The 18614-nt window shown below is 36.5% G+C and overlaps 1 protein-coding gene across 4 annotated transcripts in view; it reads right to left on the bottom strand.

Moving 5' to 3' along the window:
- Positions 1-18614, bottom strand: part of epha6 (eph receptor A6) — a 196422-nt gene that overhangs the window by 110327 nt on the left and 67481 nt on the right. The window contains exon 1 of one of the 4 annotated variants that reach the window (XM_042001124.1): positions 4267-4329. The exons of the other annotated variants lie outside the window; for them this stretch is intronic. The gene's annotated coding sequence lies outside the window, so the exon portion shown is untranslated. Of the gene's footprint in view, positions 1-4266; positions 4330-18614 lie in introns of those variants that run through there. 4 annotated transcript variants of the gene reach the window in all.

The following is an 18614-nucleotide window of genomic DNA, read 5'->3' as shown; positions in this document are numbered from 1 at the left end:
AGCATAAATTAGAATGAAATAAAAGATTCGAAACTAAGTCATGACTTATTTTGACTGCATGTTGAACTGAACATGTCTCAGGTATATCTGGCTGATTATTATTTAGCACACTTTGGTTGTTGTGGCACCATCTTGAACTGCGTCCCCAACTGCATTTGAATCCCAGTTTTACTTAAAAGCATGTAGTGATTTCTAAGACTATGATGGTTTTGTCAAAACTTAAGCTAAGGCAAGTCATCATGGGATAGAGAACAATAGTGTCCTGTTCATACATTGATGAGGATGGTTGGTAGAAATATGTTTCTGAATATTATAGCAGCAGTTACTGCTGTACTATTAAAGACACAGGGAGCTTACATGATGACTGTGACTTAAAAGGCTAATGGTAAGGGTGCTATCATAAGATAATTTCTCACAAATGTCCCCAAACTGTTGATAACTGCTTTAGTGGATCTAAATTTTATTATATTTTATCTGATTGAAAAGGGCTTTTTGCAGCTTACAAACTCAATAAAAGCAAAGGAAACCCGCTCCACTTTGTGTGATTGACAATCATAGATGTAATATATGTGGACACAAGGTGGAGGTGTAAAACAAAGTAAAGCATGCATATTTAGAAGGAATCTCCAGAGGTGATTTTTAATAATCAAGCTAAATGCCATCAGTGTTCAATATGACACCGGGCTGATGTATACTGATATTGTTGATATCTGTGTTCAATGTTATCACTTGCAAGCAGCTGTAGCAGGATCACCTAGACATAATATATCATGGATGTGAGAGTCCTTTGTTATCTTTCCACTGCCTGTCTTGTTTGTTTGATAGCAAAAGAACTTACAACTCAATACTTTGTTGTGTGTCATTGATTTTTTCTGTGCTTATAACTCAAATATTCATGCAGTCCTGAACTCTCAGCTTCTATGAGAAAAAACAAAGTATAGCAGCTGAATTTTACTTTATGCATTAAAATATTGACATTTTGTGTAACTTAAGTGAAATAAAAAATTCCAGCAGTGGACATGCTGATTTTTCTCTTTTTCTTAATGTAAAGCACTATCTCCATGTCATCATGCACAGTAGCTGCTGATGTCTTATTCAAACTCATCAGAAGCATACCTGCAGTCTGCAGGAATGTCATGATTATGAATATTTTTGGTACGATTATTGTCCAAAAAATAATCACAATTTTACAATTATCATGATTATTATGTGTTAATTTATTTCCCAACAACACAAATGTGTACAATCACATTAAACTCATTACTGTCAAAATGGATGTGTTAAAGCAAAGAGACTAATCTGTAGAATTAAAGCTTTTTATTTTGCATTAATGCATAAACAACAAAGCTATTACTAATGCCATAATAAATCCCAATTTGGCATTTTCTCTGCGAGAGAAATTATGATTTTGGGCATAAATATTCATTGTAACAACGATCCACCAGAAGCCATTTTATCCTCCTTATTTATGAAGTTTCTGATAGTTTTCAAGCCTTACAAGAGGATGGCCACAGGATGACCCAATTTATTATCAAGTAACTTTGTTTTTGTTCTGTGTGCAAGTTGCACTGATCTGCAGTTATGGTTCTGACGTTATTTTATATAAAGTGACAGTATTAAGCAATCTTTACGATTAAGTAATGACGTTAAATACCATGATTAATTGTGAAATTAAATAATCATGACCCTGTCTGCAGCTCTGCATGTACCTGCTGATACACAACACTTTAAAATAGCTTGTTTGTCATTGTCACACATTAATCACAAAATGATGACAATGTTAGCAAGACAATTTATACATATATATGGATATATGGATTGCATGGTGCTCTTACTTGTGGAAATATAATTCGAAATGCACACAGACACACACACACACCCACACACACAGACACACACACACACACACACACACATACATACATACACTCACACTTATGCTGATAGATGAACAGGAAGCATATCTTCTTTAGATTTTTTAGAATCCAGTCTCCTGATCTATAGAGTGTAATAGTGTTTAATAAGGCTGGCATTACACGAAGATAATCCCACTCTCTTATGCATCGACACACAACCAATTCCATTTCCACCACCTCAGCTGTTTTCTCTACGATCCAAAAGCTCATTCCAAGAAAAGGAGAGCGGAGCACAAAACGAGACCTTAAATATCAATTACCACTGATGGGAGGGTGGAAAATAGCTGATGGATGCTACATTTCCTCAAATCCTGTGCTGTTATTTCTATTACAGAGCAATAACAATATATGATGACAAATAGTTTACTCTGATTGACTTAATAAGAGATTTAAAATGTGCGAGGATGTGTGATTTTCTTTTTATATTATTGTGTGTGCACAGAAATGAAAAATATTTGTATTATATTTGCATACCAACAGGACAGAAAGAAGCTTTTGAATGGAGTTTTTCATAAATAGATTTAATTGATGGCACACTTCTTGGTTGACCTGAGTGAAATGTTGCATCCCTGCATTTCCTTTCTTTGGGCCAAAAATAAAAAAGGTGACTCTTGAAAACATGAAAACAGTGTTTGTTCACAATTCCAACACAAATGTCTCAGTGATAAAGATGCAATACTTGTGCTGAGACAGACAAAAAGGCAGTACTTCATAGATAAGCAACAATACAAATATTATCTGATGCTATCACTGATGAGATCTCTACGCCAAAACTTTGGATTCAGAATTCTTCTATTATAGCTGCTATCTCATTAAAACATATCGGTTTATGTCTCTTTGTTTGCCTGTTTCTTACTCATCTCCAAAACTATTTGATCCATTTAAAACATGCCAAGTATTGTTGGAAAGCCAGTGGATTCTGTCTTCAGAATGTTCCCATAAAGATTGGTCTTTGTCTAAGTTTACATCACCCTGCACCTCGACAACATACTCTAAAAAGACTAACTCACTAAATGAAGACAAATCAAAGGCAACATTTTTGAAACTTGCCTTTGATCCACTTAGGCTTGCCATCTGTGTCATCTCAGGAGATACATGTCTGACTCACTAATAAATTAAGGAATCTTTTCTTTACAGTTATCTAAACAACTTTTAGTCCAACTTTCCTTAAACTTAGGAGATTTATAGCTAAAGACCAGAGTAAATGAACATTCACATGAAGGTTAGTCTAATTTTGGGAATCCCCACCTGCTGTAGGTCTCAGCTGTTGCTGGGCAACACCATTAAAGGGACAGTGCAAACTCACAGATGATGTAAGACTCATCTATGATCATGTCTCAGAGGCCCTTGTCTAAGTTTAGATCAGAGGTCCCCAACCCTGTTCTTCAAGGCCCACTATCCTGCAGGTCTTAGAGGTGTCTTTGCTGCAACACACCTGATTCAAATTAATGGTTCATTAGCAGACTTGTGCAGAGCTTGTGGAGATGTCTACGACCTGCAGGATAGTGGGCCTTGAAGAACAGAGTTGGGGAACTCTGATTTAGATGATATGCATGTGGCAGTGGAAAGATTTATTAAGTGTAGGGAGCTTATAGATATCTAGATTTTGGTGGAAGATTTTTGCCCTTCTTCAAACTTTGAGCATAGTCTTATGTAAAGTAGAAGATATGACTTGAGAGAATTCTGTGGATGTAACACCAGGGAAGCAGAGTGTCAGGTCAAAACCCAACTTTCAGCTCTTGAAGCGTAAGGGGCTTTTTTTAACCCTACAATGCTGTGTGTATAATTGTTTTATACATACATTTTCTTTCATTTTATGTACAGGAGAATAACCTGAAAGTTATGATGGGATGTTAGATGCACTAACACGAACATGGTCAACACTACTGCCTTGACAGAAAATAAGACTTAAGTCTTATACACTTATTATTTCTCATTGCAAACTATTGTTTGCTGTTGTATAAATGTTCAAAACTAAAAAAAAAAAAGAAAAAAAAAAAGATTTATTAAAATAAGTCAGGGGAAAATTATAACCTAATACATATGCATATCATAGTGCTGCATTATCTATGGCCCTCTGAGGCCACAGGTGCGAAGGAAATGCTCTGTTTGTTTATTTAGGATGGATTTATTTCACTATGATTAATGAATGAATGATGTAAAATGCTGAATCCACACAGGATTTATCGTTTCTAAATTCTGTAGGAATATCCAAACACCTTTGTTGTTAATAATCTCCAAAAATTATGTAACCTAATATAGAATGATTTAAAGATTGTCAGAAGAGTTTAAGTTAAAACAAAGAGAAATTGAAAAAAGAGAAGAGTAGCCTTGAGATAATAGTCATTACCTGGGCTTGCTCTGTCACGTAAACACAGCCGCTGTTGCTGCCCTATGGCTAATTTTCCATATAAACTCCCGAATAGAAAGAGATAAGGTGTCGATGAATTAATCACATCTTGCTGTATTAGTTTCAGTATTCTCAGCATCTCACTGAAGATGGCTCAGAGTCAGCACACAGCATGGGCTTTTACAAATCACACTGCTATCCCCAGTTTACGTAATTAGTTTAGTGTTATTGCATTCGAATGGAACAGAGGGTGTAAAATGCGTTATTGCTTTTTAACTGAACACAGTGGGTAAACTAATGTGCTCTACATGATCAATAAATCATATCTGAACACATCAACTCCCTGCCAACTGGAAAATGAAGCAGTGGCTGGGCCTCTGCCTGCATATGAAAAAAAGGTATGAAAGGTGTGTAGATTTGTAATATCCTTCTAATTGTAAAATGTAGAAACACTGCAAATCTTATTTTTGATTTTGCTTACATCTAGTCATCCCAATGCTTTCTGTATATCCTTGGTATCATGGTATCATGATATTATACCTAATAACAAACCAGAAAACCTGTCTTAACTATTCCCTAGAATGATAAAAATAATACTTGTTAATAGCAGCTCTGCACCCTCTCATTGCTGGTTGCATGCTCCTCTCCTCCCACACTGTGGGTGGCAGAGTTAGTTGGTCCACTTTGTATAAGCTCCCTGCAGTTTGCTAATCATGTTGACCGCCAGCTACCAAATTAAAGCTGTCACTGTCGCTGCTGGATGCTGTTGGTCTCAGCAATGTGGCTTCCAATGGATAAATGGACCCACCACATGGGGCATTTCCTGTTGTAGTCTGTCATACAGATAGTGAGGTAGATTATTATATTTTCTCTTCAGATCAAGATTTAATGTCAAATTTACCTGGAGAAGACCTGTTACAGTAGTGGTGATGTAGTTTTAGCTCACAGCTACTGGTTTATAAAATGTAAATAAATAATACCAACAAAGTTCTTCTTTTTAACTTATTTATTTTTACCATGAAATTAAACATGAATGTGTTAAAAGAAACATGGCCACAACCATGCTAAATGCTTTTGTGTTTTTTCTCCCATAAGAGCAACTCATCGAGGACTTATCAGTCATTCATTTAAAAAATTCTGTGAGTGCAGAAAAGTCTCACTTTTAGCTCATATTAAACAATTTACATGGCAGACCACTTTGGCCAGAATTTTTACAGAAAATGACTTAACCTGTTAAGGAAAGGAAAAATGGTAAGAAAAGACTCTTATAGGTTAAAATGAAAAATGAAATATTTAGGTTAAGGGTAATAGCACTGGGTACACTGTCATCACTTCAAAGTATGTTGTACACAATAACATTTAATGCCAATTCACTACAAAATCTCAGGCCACTCAAACTTTTAAACCTAATGCACTTTATTTTAGTTTATGTATATAGCCCTAATTTAAAGTAGAATTTATCCCGTGGCACTTTAAATTTATGACCTTAAAATGTCTGACTTGCTTTGATGGCACACTGACATTCATTATGCACATTTCTGGGGCCGTCATTACCCTGCAACATTCTTGGGCCAAAAATCTTTACTTCAACTTAGTGTTTCCAGCCCAGGGCATCACGTAACAACTGTGTTTTGCTTTACAGCACTGTGTAACACACCATCAGCTGAATAATAACACTGACTGTTTTGGACTTGTAATTCAGTTTTAGCAAAGAAAGTGGAAGTATATTCCATTAGTGGAAGAAGCGAGGAAAAGAATGAGAGAAAATGATGGAGCAAGAGATACTTGCTGGAGATAACTCTGAGGAGAGACAGGATGCAAAAATTAGCATTCTTTAAAGGTTTTCTCTTTAAAGTGTCCCCTTAAAGAGAAAGTAAATCTGTTTTATTCAAGTTCAATCAGATTCACTCCAGTTAAACCCTGTTATAATTATAGCTATTGCCAAAGCCACATATGTAACACTAGGGCAAACCACAGGTAATGATGAACAACTGCCAACACTGCACATACATGCTAAATAAATACTCATTAAAAACAAAAACTTGCTGGACCCTATAGACTCTAATGAAGCTACATCTGGGGTTTTAGTGCATATGTCCTGAGGTCCTAACCCCAACACACCTGAAAGAAAACACTGCAGTCCATTCTGAGAGAGTTTATGCTTGCCCCATTCAATAGTGAACTGTGATGTCAACATATCACCATGGAGAACATCGTAGACAGACTGGGACCTTGAAGCCTGCGTGGCCCTTGAAAAACTGAAAGACTGAAAGGAAAATAAATTATGTCTAATGGGACAATGACAGAGACCAATAAGTTGATGTACACCAAAGCAGTAAGAGATCATACCTGCATTTTGGATAGGCAAATATAAGCAAAGGATGGATGGATTTTATTTCTTGAGTACTGCAAACTGTCAGCCAAAGATACACACCTCTGGCTACCTGCCTTTAAAGGTACACTGGAGAAACATAAAGCAGGAGGATGTTCTCAACTCAGCCATTTAAAGTGTACTATAGAAGCATATAGAAGAAAAGGGCATCACATAACAACAATGCTCAATGACTAGGGGATATGAGAGCTGACCACAGCAGTTTTCCAGTACAAAAACCAGTGACAATCACAGAAAAACTGAGTGGCTGACTCAGTTGTGCTACTAGGTGTTCATGAAATTCACTAATAGAAAGGAAGGTTTGATTGTTTGATAAAAAAAGGTTGTACAGATCTGCTCATAACAAGTTCCCATGAAGGGAACAATTCTATCCACATATCGGATAATAACCTTCCTCCGGACAGCATGGAAGCTCCTGTCAGGCATCATGGTACATAAAAGTAGTAGACACATGGCTCAATACAAAAGTAAAGCCCAGAAGGGAATTGAGAGTAACACTAGAGGAGCTAAACACCAGAACTTGATCAACAACCTATTGGAACTATGAAAAGCAAACTCCAGAGGCCAAATACAGTAAAACCAAATTGCACAAGTTACTAATTGAATTACAGGAGGGCATCATAGCAGATGTTCAGGACAGTTACAAATAGCAATACAAAGAAGCTGGAAGAAAGTCAGCTATAACCAAGTACCTACAAAAAGCAAGGCAGATCCTGAGGAGGAATGGCTTGGGGCAGCATGAGTGGGTAGAGTGGTTGCCTTGTAGCCCGAGGTTCAATCCTCGGCCTGTCGAGCTCATGTTGAGGTGTCCCTGAGCAAGACACCGAACCCCAAAGTGCTCCTGATGGGTCGAGGTTGAAAGCCTTGCATGACAGCTTCCACCATCAGTGTGTGAATGTGTGTGTGAATGGGTGAAGGATGTATAATGTACGGTGCTTTAGTATCATTCCAGGTGCAGTAAAGCGCTATATAAATACAGACCATTTACCATTTAGGAATGGTAAGAACAAAGTCCAAGTCAACAACATGTTATCAGCTAGAATATACAGTATATCATAAACACTTGGGCAACTAGGGAGATAGAAGCCAGGATAAAGAAAACTGTAATTATGGAGATTTCACATCAATTCAGCACTCTGAAACTCTATGCTAAGTACAACGATGGAGGCCAGGACAGGACTGTATGTTCACTTTGAATTTTGCCCTAATGCAGCTCGAATGCAGCATAAAACCTGCATAATAAAATTTACTACAGTCACAAAGCCCCGGGACAAGGTATTTCTTCAAGCAGACGTATGGTGCATCATATTATTTAAAAGTTGTTGAACTTGCAGCTCTCCACCAAGTTCAGTGAGCCAAAAAGCTCCCCTAAGCCAGCGCCTGTCTCTGCAACATAAAAACATACAAAAACCTAAACTTTGTTGATTAAGAACTCAAAGGCTCTTTTTTTCTCTCATAGCATAGTTATCAGCAAAACTCCACCTATGAATAAAATATGAATAAAATGCAAATATACGGCAACGTGGCTCAGCAAGGGGGATTTAATTAAGTACATATCTGTTTATTTCCCTTGCAATTAAACCCTGGTGGAATCCTGCAGCAGTTCAAACATATTAGAAAAATGTGTGTGTCAGAAGAGGATGCCACAGCCCATTAGCCTATCCACAGGCACAATGAGGGCTTGGAGAAGAATGAATATTGGATATGATTTCTGTGACTAGGAGCTTTTTTGGCTGCTACTGAGTCTGTGTATTTTTATTTTTTGTTTTGTTTTTTAAAATAAAACCTATCATTTCAGTGTAATTTCTAGAGTGAAACATGAAGAAAGCTACATGCAAACACAGACATGCAAACTGTACACATACACTACATCTACCATCCACACACATGCACCTGGTGCTTCAGCAAAATAAAAACTCCCAGGCTGTCTTCTCTCCTGACTTCCTGGTAAAACATTACTTAATGACAGAACTGTGGAGAGGAAGATTTTAATTAGGCAGCTGAGGAAACTTCATTAAACCTCTCCGTTGGTCTCTCCCATCCTGCCAGGAAATGTTTTGATGCCATTAGGTAATACTCTGTAGTGACACAAAGAAATAAGAAAGATCCTCCACACAGCTGGGTGCTGATGGCCTGGAAATTTTCTTGGTAAATATAAATTCTTCCAGTTAAGCTATGTTATTTAATGGTAATATGTAGACATGCTTTCATTGATAATTGCTTCAAATTTAGTTCATGTAAAGCTCTTTCAAAGATTGCATGGAAACATATTAGAATCCAAGTAAATTAAATTAAATTTAATTCCAGTTAGAGAGCTAATTTTAGGGGGTTTAAGTATATTTTGCACAATTTAAGCCCTTACATAGCTGACCAATAGGTTAACAGGTTCAATGTTATTTTGAAGTGTCAAATGTGTTATTTTGTATCTGCTAGTAAATCATAATTACAAGAATGAGAACATTCAAATTACAACATTGATGGGTATTCAACATAGCTCTAAAGAATGACCCATTTTCCATTTGATATTTTGCTGTGAAGCAATTAATTAACAATTAATATACAATAATTATTATTCATTCACTAATTTTCCAATCCAATTCAGGGTTGTGGCAGGGCTGGAGCGTATTCCAGCAATTAGCAGGCGACAGGTAGGGTACAACACCCAGAGACAAACCACTATTTAACCTAACATGCATGTCTTTAGGCGGTGAGAGGAAGCCAGAGTACCCATCATGTTCTTAGAAGCAGTACTGATACAGAGTAACAGAGATTACCCTTTTTCAGATTTAACTAACAAGCCGGCAAAAAAAGAAAAAAAAAAAAAAACACATTTCAACAAAACTTTTAAAAATAGTTGTAATTCAACTTGATAAAACAAGCACTTGAGCATGAATGATGAAAACAACAAGACGGTGCAACAGGAATCTATTTAGTTTCAGATTGATCGATTAGATAGCATAGCATAAGTAATGAGAAACAAACGCAAGATAAGCTGAAAAGGGCGGATAAATAGTCTAAAATGGAAAGATAAAAAGTTAAACTACTCAGAAAAGTAGCACCTCCTCTGGCGCTTCCATAGACAGGTAAAACAACTCCCACATCTGCAAAACACAGCTACATGCACACTTTTCTCCCACCAAATTCAGCCTCTTCTTTATTCCTCTGCCAGCTATCACAGTGTATCACTTTATCCCTCCTTCAAAGCTCTCGAGAGACGGGTGTCACAGAGCGAAAAGTGAAATGAGAAATTCCCATTCCCACCTAATTGCACGGCCAAATCGATCCTGTAATATATTCCTTCTCTCTGACATCCAGTCCCACTGACAACACTATCAGACAGACAAATCAGAACACTGAGAGTGTTTCTGTGTGGTAATGTGTGTGTGAGAGTGTGTGTGTGGGCTATTCATTCTTCAACATGGCAGGATTCGGATTGCCATATAGCTTGCATAATAGCTCAAAAGCAATAGAAACTCAGATTGAGGCTTTGCAATATGCACTTTCTACACTGTTCTGTTGTGAACAAGTTTAAATGTGGAAAAGCCAAAAAAGTAACAAGAAAAAAAAAAAAAAAAAAAAAAAAAAAAATAAAAAGCCACCTGCATTGGAAATGTAAAACTCCTATGAAAAAGTTAAAATATGTGTCAGCTTAAGATTGTCTAGACTTCACATTCTAACATACTGATGACAGAGTCTCAAATTTATTCTTCTGCAGCATCAATCTCCTTGGGATTACCATGGTGACGGGTTTCTTGATCAAGATGGGATCCACAGAGAACTTTTGGTTGTGGCCTCACTGTGTCACTTTAGAGAGAGGAGGGCTTCTTTTAACGTCCATCAGATTATATGTTAGAAAGTTATACTTAAGGGGATCTCAGTTTTTTATGCTCTCATGATTAATTAATAAAGAAAAAAAATGGCAAGAGATCCTTACCAAGCATCTGTATGACTAGTTTTTTTCAACTGAATTGATTTTCTGCATTCACAAGAAACATTTGAGATGCTGAAAGATGCAGTTCCCTTTACTAATTAAACGACTTATCAGGTCATCTCTTATGTGAGAAGACTATATTAGCTTTTATGCAGAAGTTTTATTCATACAATTGTTAAGATAGAGGTAAAAAAATGAACACTAAGTATTTTCAAAATGACACTGCTACTAAATGGCTGTTTTCTACTAAACAACTCTTGTCCACAACAAATATCTGCAAGTTGTTTTAAAAAAGATGCAAAGAAATCCTTGTCCTGACTCAAACAACGATTGTTCTTTTCCTTTTTATACTCTCTTCCCTGCTGGATTCCTTGAAGACCTTGAAGTTTACCCCTCATGCACTTTTAAAGTACAGAACAGGCGACAGACATGTGGTCCCTCCTGTCTTTTTAGTCAGACAACAGAAAACCTTCCTGCAGAGCAACCCATAGATCTGAGCAGACTGCCTGCGTAAAACTGACCAAAGTAAAGTGCAAATAAGTCTGCCTCCGTGTGTGTTGATCTGTGAGATATACAGCTGAGCTTTTTTCCTGGGGAAACCAGATGCACTGAACTGTGCAACAATGCTGTTAACCAATGCAATGAACCAAAAGGTCTCCATGTAAGTCTCTTAGAAACTGGCATACAGCAACAGCATGAGAATAGTGTTAGCTGATACTAACACATGGAATTAATATGCTGTGATATGTCACTCCAGACATAACACAGGCAAAAGCATGGTTTTCATTAAACAAAAAAAGGTCATCAAACTTGGGAGACTGAGTCTCATATATTACATATCAGTTCATTTTTTCTCCATTAAGTAGTTTTCCAATAAAAATACACAGAATATTAAATCTATATCTAACCAGTCTACATAAGTGTCCTTAGATAACTTACTGAACACCCCATTTCCTCTAATGTATCCTTCACTTTAAGTTGCAGTGGATTAAAGTGTCTGCTAAATGCAGGTAATGTAACGTAAAGTGACTGCTTCAGTTTTTGAACCCATAAAGAAGTAAGATTTCCTGTGTGTAATTTGCTGATTAAAATATATAGATACCTAATGATCCATTTCTGTTAAAGGGAATTTTTATTTATTTTTATTCACTGTTAACTGTATGTAGTAAAAGAATGAGTACAGCTACTCCACAAATGGTCCTCTTATGTTGAACTCCAAGTATAGCTACAGTGTTAGATATTTCATTGTGGGTTAGAAATCAAAACTACTCATTTAGGTTTAGGAATATATTGTGATTTGGTTTGAAATACACAGCTTCACATTGCTTATACGGCTTATTGAAAGCTGACACCAAAGGCTTTTCTGTGTGTGTGTTTCTATCAAAGAGCCCTGAAAAAGCAACAATATTTTGATGGGATTAGAGTGAGAACAGGCTATTACATTTACATGTTAAGGCTATTATTCCTATTATTAGACAATGACTCATACAGTCTGCATGTGAACGCAGTCCAACCAAACATTAACAGTGTTTTGTAGGTGTTTCTCATTTCTTGCTGAAAACTTTGCCAGTAGCAATGTTCTTGCTTTTTTATATCTACAAGGTTATAATAAGCAGAGGATAAAAGAGGGTGATCTCCTCTGAAGTAAGTCTAAAAAAACAAAAAAAGTGAGGCTTGGTCATATATATTTTAGAAAACTTGCTTTTCTTTAGTACAATGAAAAAGTTAAATTTTAGGGAAGGAATGAATTTCTTACTTTGGCTCATACACTTGGTGTGTATATGGTAAGTTTTATTATTAACCTTATGCATGCATAGATATAATACCATAATGCACAGTGACTCTTCACAGATAATGAGTGCATAATTATTTAAGTGTAAATATGAAGATTAAATGACTGCAACTGTACACTGCTTTCAAAATGCATCTAATAAAAATGACCAAAATCTTTTACTTCACATCTCTGTACAAGAAGGCTTCTGTTAGTTGTGCAGCAGCACAGAGGGCCTGAGACTGTGTGTATGTGTTTCACAGTGTGTTCCTTTCTATGCGTGTTTGAAAACCACAGCTGCTGCAAGCATTTTTCACTTACAGTGCCAGTTCTTTTTAACTTGGGCTGATTGAAAGATGAAAAAAAGAAGAAACAAAGACGGAGAGCCAGGTGGTCAATAAGAGGTCTCTCCATTGATTCAGTGTCCAGGTGTGAGTGTGTCTGCCTGTGAGTGTGTGCACATGCAAGACATCAGACTGACTGTAGTTGGCTGAAGAGGTTTGGATCTGATGCAGTGAGGTCCTTTGGTGAACACATTCATCACAGTTTTAAAATCAATCATCAGTTTATGCTGTCAGTTAGAAGAAAATAACTGATCTTCTATTAATAAAAATGAACATCTATAAAACACAACAACAACAAAAAACAAAACAAAACAAACAAACAAACAAAAAAACATCATAGCAGCAAAAACAGAAATGACAACTATGATTCTTATGGAGAGTCATGACTTAAGGAGTGGACAGATTTAGGTTGAACAATTTCTTATGTGATACATGAATACATGAAGAGATATGCACTAAAATCTGACACTGAACCGTTAGCCTTGTAAGGAAGCTATTTAAGGCGGTTCTTCCTGTTGTTGAAAGGTTTTTCTGTAGTCTAGAGTCTAGATGTGTGTGTTGGGGTAACTGGTGATTCTGAATAAGTTTTACTGTAGGCAAGATGCATGTCTTGCTGCCTCTCTACTTTAACTCTTCTCACTTTCTAAGGTCTGAAGGAAGAGATTCCAGCCTCCCACAGCCCTCTACAGAATGAAGTGGCTACAGGTAATGGATGGAAAGGACAAGTTACACATTCAGATTTAGACTTCAGACTTTCAATAAACTTAAAATTGTCTTGGCAAGTTTATATGACTGGTACAAACAACATGGCGTCCTGTTCTGCAATACTAATGTGCAATAAGTAATGTACTACTACTGAAATAGGCATAATGCAAGTGTTGTATCTATATTTATAATTATAAAAAAATAAAAAAAGAATCTGAATGTATCTATTTAGTTTAAGCCCCGAATTTGATGTGTTTATATGTGTGTGTGTGTGTGTGTGTGTTAGGGTTAGGTTTTCAGCTGTTTAATGTGTATGGAATAAAGTGTAATATACAAATGTCACAAAAGGTGATGGCTCTAAAGAGTATGACTGTAAACAGTTTCATCATTCTCTTTCTCTGTCATACCTTTATTACCTGCAGTCACTCTGAATAAAGACAATGAGACTGCATCACTGATGCAGACGCAGGCAGATCAATCCCCCATAACACGAGCTGTATGGATTTATAAATCAGATCTCCAGTCTCTGCCTCTGGCTGCTCAATAAACATACATCAGCTTTAATGTAAGGAGTGGGATGAGCTGCCTACTAGCTGCAGCTGGTGATAGATAATTAAGGAGCCCCCCATCCCATCATAATCCCACCCATACACAAACACACACACTTACATAACATGCAAACATTAAGCACTGACCAAGAGTGTGGACAAGATAAAAAAAAATCCAGTCTAATGCCTAATAGATGCAGACTGAATGTAGAGAGATACCGATATGTAACTCTGACGTACACACACAAACCTAATCATCTTCCACTTCATACAACATCCTAAATATGTAAATTTATAAAGTGCTTCTTTTTCTCTGTCGCTGTTGGTTTTAACTGTGATCTAAAAATAAAAAAAACATTTTTAGAAGTTATATAAATTTCATACGAACCATTTATTTGACTGATTTCTAAAGCCTAATGGTTCAACGTGTTACCATTGTAAAGAGTAATGGCAGTTGAAATGGGATCTAAAATGGGCAACATTTGAACATTTTACTGATTTGTGGGCAAGTACTTCCGTTAAAACTCAAATCTTTCTGTACATTGGTGAAAATCCAAAAGAAAGACTTTAAAACATACTTTTAAAACAGACTTTTTATTCTCCTCCATTACCACACTGTTCCTAGTTTGAACAAAGTCGTCTATAAACCATGAAAAACCAGCTCCTCATCTAAAAATTAAGATTTTAATATTACCCAGTGAATATTAGCTGAAAATTGTATTAAACAGTGGTTTGTTATCAGTGAAAACAATCTATACTTTACCCTTGGAAAAAGGGTAAAGACAATTTTAATAAGTTTAATATGGTTGCAGTTCCAAATTTCACAAATCTTTCAAAACAATCACATGAAAAGGAGGTAAAAAAACCCATGATGTTTGTTAGCTATAATCATGGGTTTATCATTACAATTATGAGGATAGTTAAGAAACCTCCAAAAAGACAAAATCACAATTTTTAAATCAAATTTAGATTTGTTGTTTTTGCATGAAGAGTCTGACTTTAGTACTTGTCTGCAAAATAGACACACACACACTTGCACAGCAAAAATGAATAAAATAATAAAAATAAATGTTTAAATGTGACTACAAACAAACAAACAAACAAAAAACTATTTCCAGCCAAGTGTGAAGTGCAAAATGTCAGTTCCTCAACTTGTAACTTCTCTGCTTGTTAATCTCAGCAGGAAGAAAAACTAATTACATCTCCTCTTTTCTGTTCATGTCCGAATACTCATCCCAAAGCTTAATCCCCATTTTAGTATGAACATTGAAGTTGTAAGCATTAATTTAAACAGATTAAAATTCAGAGTTATATTATATGGCTGTACTTGTTGGGGAAGGTCAGCCAAAGTTCAGACCTCAGTCTAACCTAAGGGATATGATTTCACACAACAGTTTTTCCAGCACTGACCCACTTCTGCTATCACCACTTGCCTCATTCAGTGGCTGGATTAAGTCTATCCATGGGACACTTGTGCATGTGTGTGTTTGTGTGTGTGTGTGTGTAGTTCCACCAGTGTGACTAACAAGCTTGGCTGTCGCAGTCTGGCAGATTGAGAGACACCTACTGCTAGTTAAAGCCTTTCATGCCCCGGGGTCATTGGCTGACTTTCTGCACTGGCCATATATGAGATGATATGGTGAAGAGAGAAAGGGTGAGGAAGAGTGTGAAAGAGGTGATGCTACTGTCACTGTCCTGACATTTTCGTAAATGCTGAAATTCATATAGAACGTATGCTCACATTTTTCCAGAATGGTAACATATGAAATGCAGACCATAAAGCAAGTGGGATTATGATATATACCGTTAAGCTGCATGAAAAAATATACTCTAAAAGCTCTTGTTCACATATTTTGGTACCTATCTGTGTACAATGATCCTATTATTAAAAATATTTTAAGATGCAACTGAATTTGAGGTGCAAAGTTGAGGACTAACCTTGAAGTAGCCTCTGGATTAAATACAAAAAAAAAAAAACCCAAAGGTGAGGACGTTTCACTTAAAGGATAATTGAATTTTGTTTGATTTTTCCTTTTGTTAACAAGTCTCACAGAAGGACCAAAATCAATAGGAAACTCGACTTGATTAACAAGAATTATCTGTGTAACAGGATCCTGGTTTGGGTTATTCCTCCTTGCCACAAAACTCCATTGTTAGTGGAAAGCTGTTAAAAGCACATCAGTGAGCCACATTGGCTGGGTAACATTTCTTCATGTCAGAAAATGTTAGCACTGCAGTCTCTCTCCGCACTGAATAAGAAACCATCTTAAATTAATTACTTCAGCTGGTAACAGACAAATGAATTAAGTACAAATAGTAACTTTTAATTTGACTGAGTTGTCGAAACCAGGTACACTGCCATCACCCACAAAAAACTAAAGAAGATTCATAAGGCCAATGTATACAGTGCACACATTGTAAATCAGCTCCACAGACTACATCAGCAATCATTTTCATCATCCCAGGCAAGGGGTATGTCTATGTGCCAAGTTTTATTAAAATTTCAATCTTTGTGCAAAGAAAGTTTTTGTGCTGAAACCAAACCAACTTGCAATTTATGTTATCTTAGAGTAATTGGTGTGAGATGAGTTTGAAGGGCGAATGGCATACTTTTCCATGTTTTCTGACTAATGTGCCATGTAAAACAATGTTATTATCATATTTAATGTCACCCAAACCTACAAAAAAGAGGAAAAAAGTATTTTACACATTTAAATATGTTTAGCTAAAGAAACTTGATTCATCTAGTTGTATTGAGTTCTCTCTCGACTTCTTTTCAGCCTGCTGCACATGTTGTAGCTTTTGTGTCTGTTTTCTTATTGCAAGGAATGAGTGATACACTACTGCTAAGGGTATGGCACTTTGTTTTGTGTTAGAGATGTTTCCAAAATATGTGTTTTGGTTGGAAGGTAGATGGACCAATTTTTAGCTTCCCTAAAGACCCAGATAAGCAGATGCAGTATGTTTTTCCAGGCTAGCAGCATAGCCATGAAATTGTTTGTGTACCATATAATTCACAGACAACTATTTTCAACAAGGCCCTGTACACCAACTTTGTGTGGAGACTAAAGCTGAAATTCCATCAATAAGAGGGCATGACTTTAACTTTCAGTGAGTGAAACTGCTTCGAAAGTCTGTGCTGTGTTGGCTTTAGGGGCATAAATGTAAAGCAAAAAGGTTATGTTTAGTCAGCATCAAAACTTTTTAGAGTTCTTGAAAGCAGATGTTTTCTGCCTCAGTTGGCATTTTGCCACCCTTCCCACATCTGAACATATTAACAAAGCATACCAAAGAGCATATCAATACTGTATATGTACGATCAGGAACTGAAAGATGACATAATTTGTAATATTGCACAGTAGCAAGAAATAAGCCCTTTGCCCACACAGAAATCGTCTGTTGTGTTCTGTTCATACTTTTCACCTTCATTTTTAGGTTAGATTCTGACTCAAGTGTGTACTAGACTTGAGGTGATGTCATGCAAGAAAAAGTGGAATTTACCAATATTTTTTTATTTTTTTTTAAGTGGGTTCTGGCTATTGGCAACAGGATCTGTGCATGTTCTTGAATGACCATGAACCACACCCACTCTACAAACCTCCAGGAATTACACCAATGAGAAGACAATTTATCCAAATCCTCTCATTCTCAGGAGGGCACTTCTCTCAGAAAGGTCTTCCTCGCTCTGAAATAATTACAACATTTGGAGTTATATTGGGCACAAAGCCTAATCTGCTGGATTAAGGAAGTGTAATAAGTGGAAATAGTCATGCCTGGTTAACATGATGGCCAAAATGACAATCAAAACTGGAATGTGATAAAATAATCTAAATTGGAACATGCATGTTTGCACTGGGTCTGGACAATGATGAAAGAACAAAGATGTCATGATCATATGATGACTATCACTTTACACACCACAAACTTATATTTCATATATTAAACTGATGGATAGACTCAAGCTGAAATTGACTATGAAGGGCCATGATCTCCGTTTACGGATGTCGAGCCAGCTTGTATATAAAAAGAATACTTCTGTTGCTGGGGCTGTGAGTCAAGGAGCTCTGGCTACAGGATACAGCCTATCAGTATGTATAAGAAAATGCTGGATAGTGACAGAAATATCTTAATTACAGTGACTCTCAACAACCATCTCAACCTTTCTTCCTAATAAGGACCACTTATAAATGATTATTTTCAGTCATGGATAAAACTTAAGGGTATGGTTTAATTATGAGGCACAAGTAAGCATTTAACTTTATGTCTGTGGTGTAGGCAGACTGATAGCGAGAAAAAACCCAGTCATCATTGATGGTGAACCCTCAGTAACCCCAGTTTTTTTTCTCCTCTTCTTAACTGGGGAGCAGCTGTCTCCAGCTCCTAAAATATACTTTCATTTATGACAAGTCTTCTCTTCACTCAAGCCCTGTGATGTCTTATCTGGGCCATGTCATATTATACATACCCTTTAATGACTAATTCAGTCTCTTGGCTTATGTACTAAAATAGAACACATAAGAGGGAAAAGGGAAATCAATTGAAATGTTGCAATGTCTGACAGAACTGCGCTTGAAGAGCCCAAAAAAAAAAAAAGAAGAAGAAAAAAAAAACATCAGACAGTGTCGCTTGCTTTTGTTTTCTAACTGAGACAGCACAC

This window comes from Melanotaenia boesemani, chromosome 12 (assembly GCF_017639745.1).
Source record: "Melanotaenia boesemani isolate fMelBoe1 chromosome 12, fMelBoe1.pri, whole genome shotgun sequence".
In the NCBI taxonomy this organism is placed as follows: Eukaryota; Metazoa; Chordata; class Actinopteri; order Atheriniformes; family Melanotaeniidae; genus Melanotaenia; species Melanotaenia boesemani.
The sequence above is the reverse complement of the archived record's forward strand: the minus strand, read 5'-3'. Positions and strand labels throughout refer to the sequence as shown.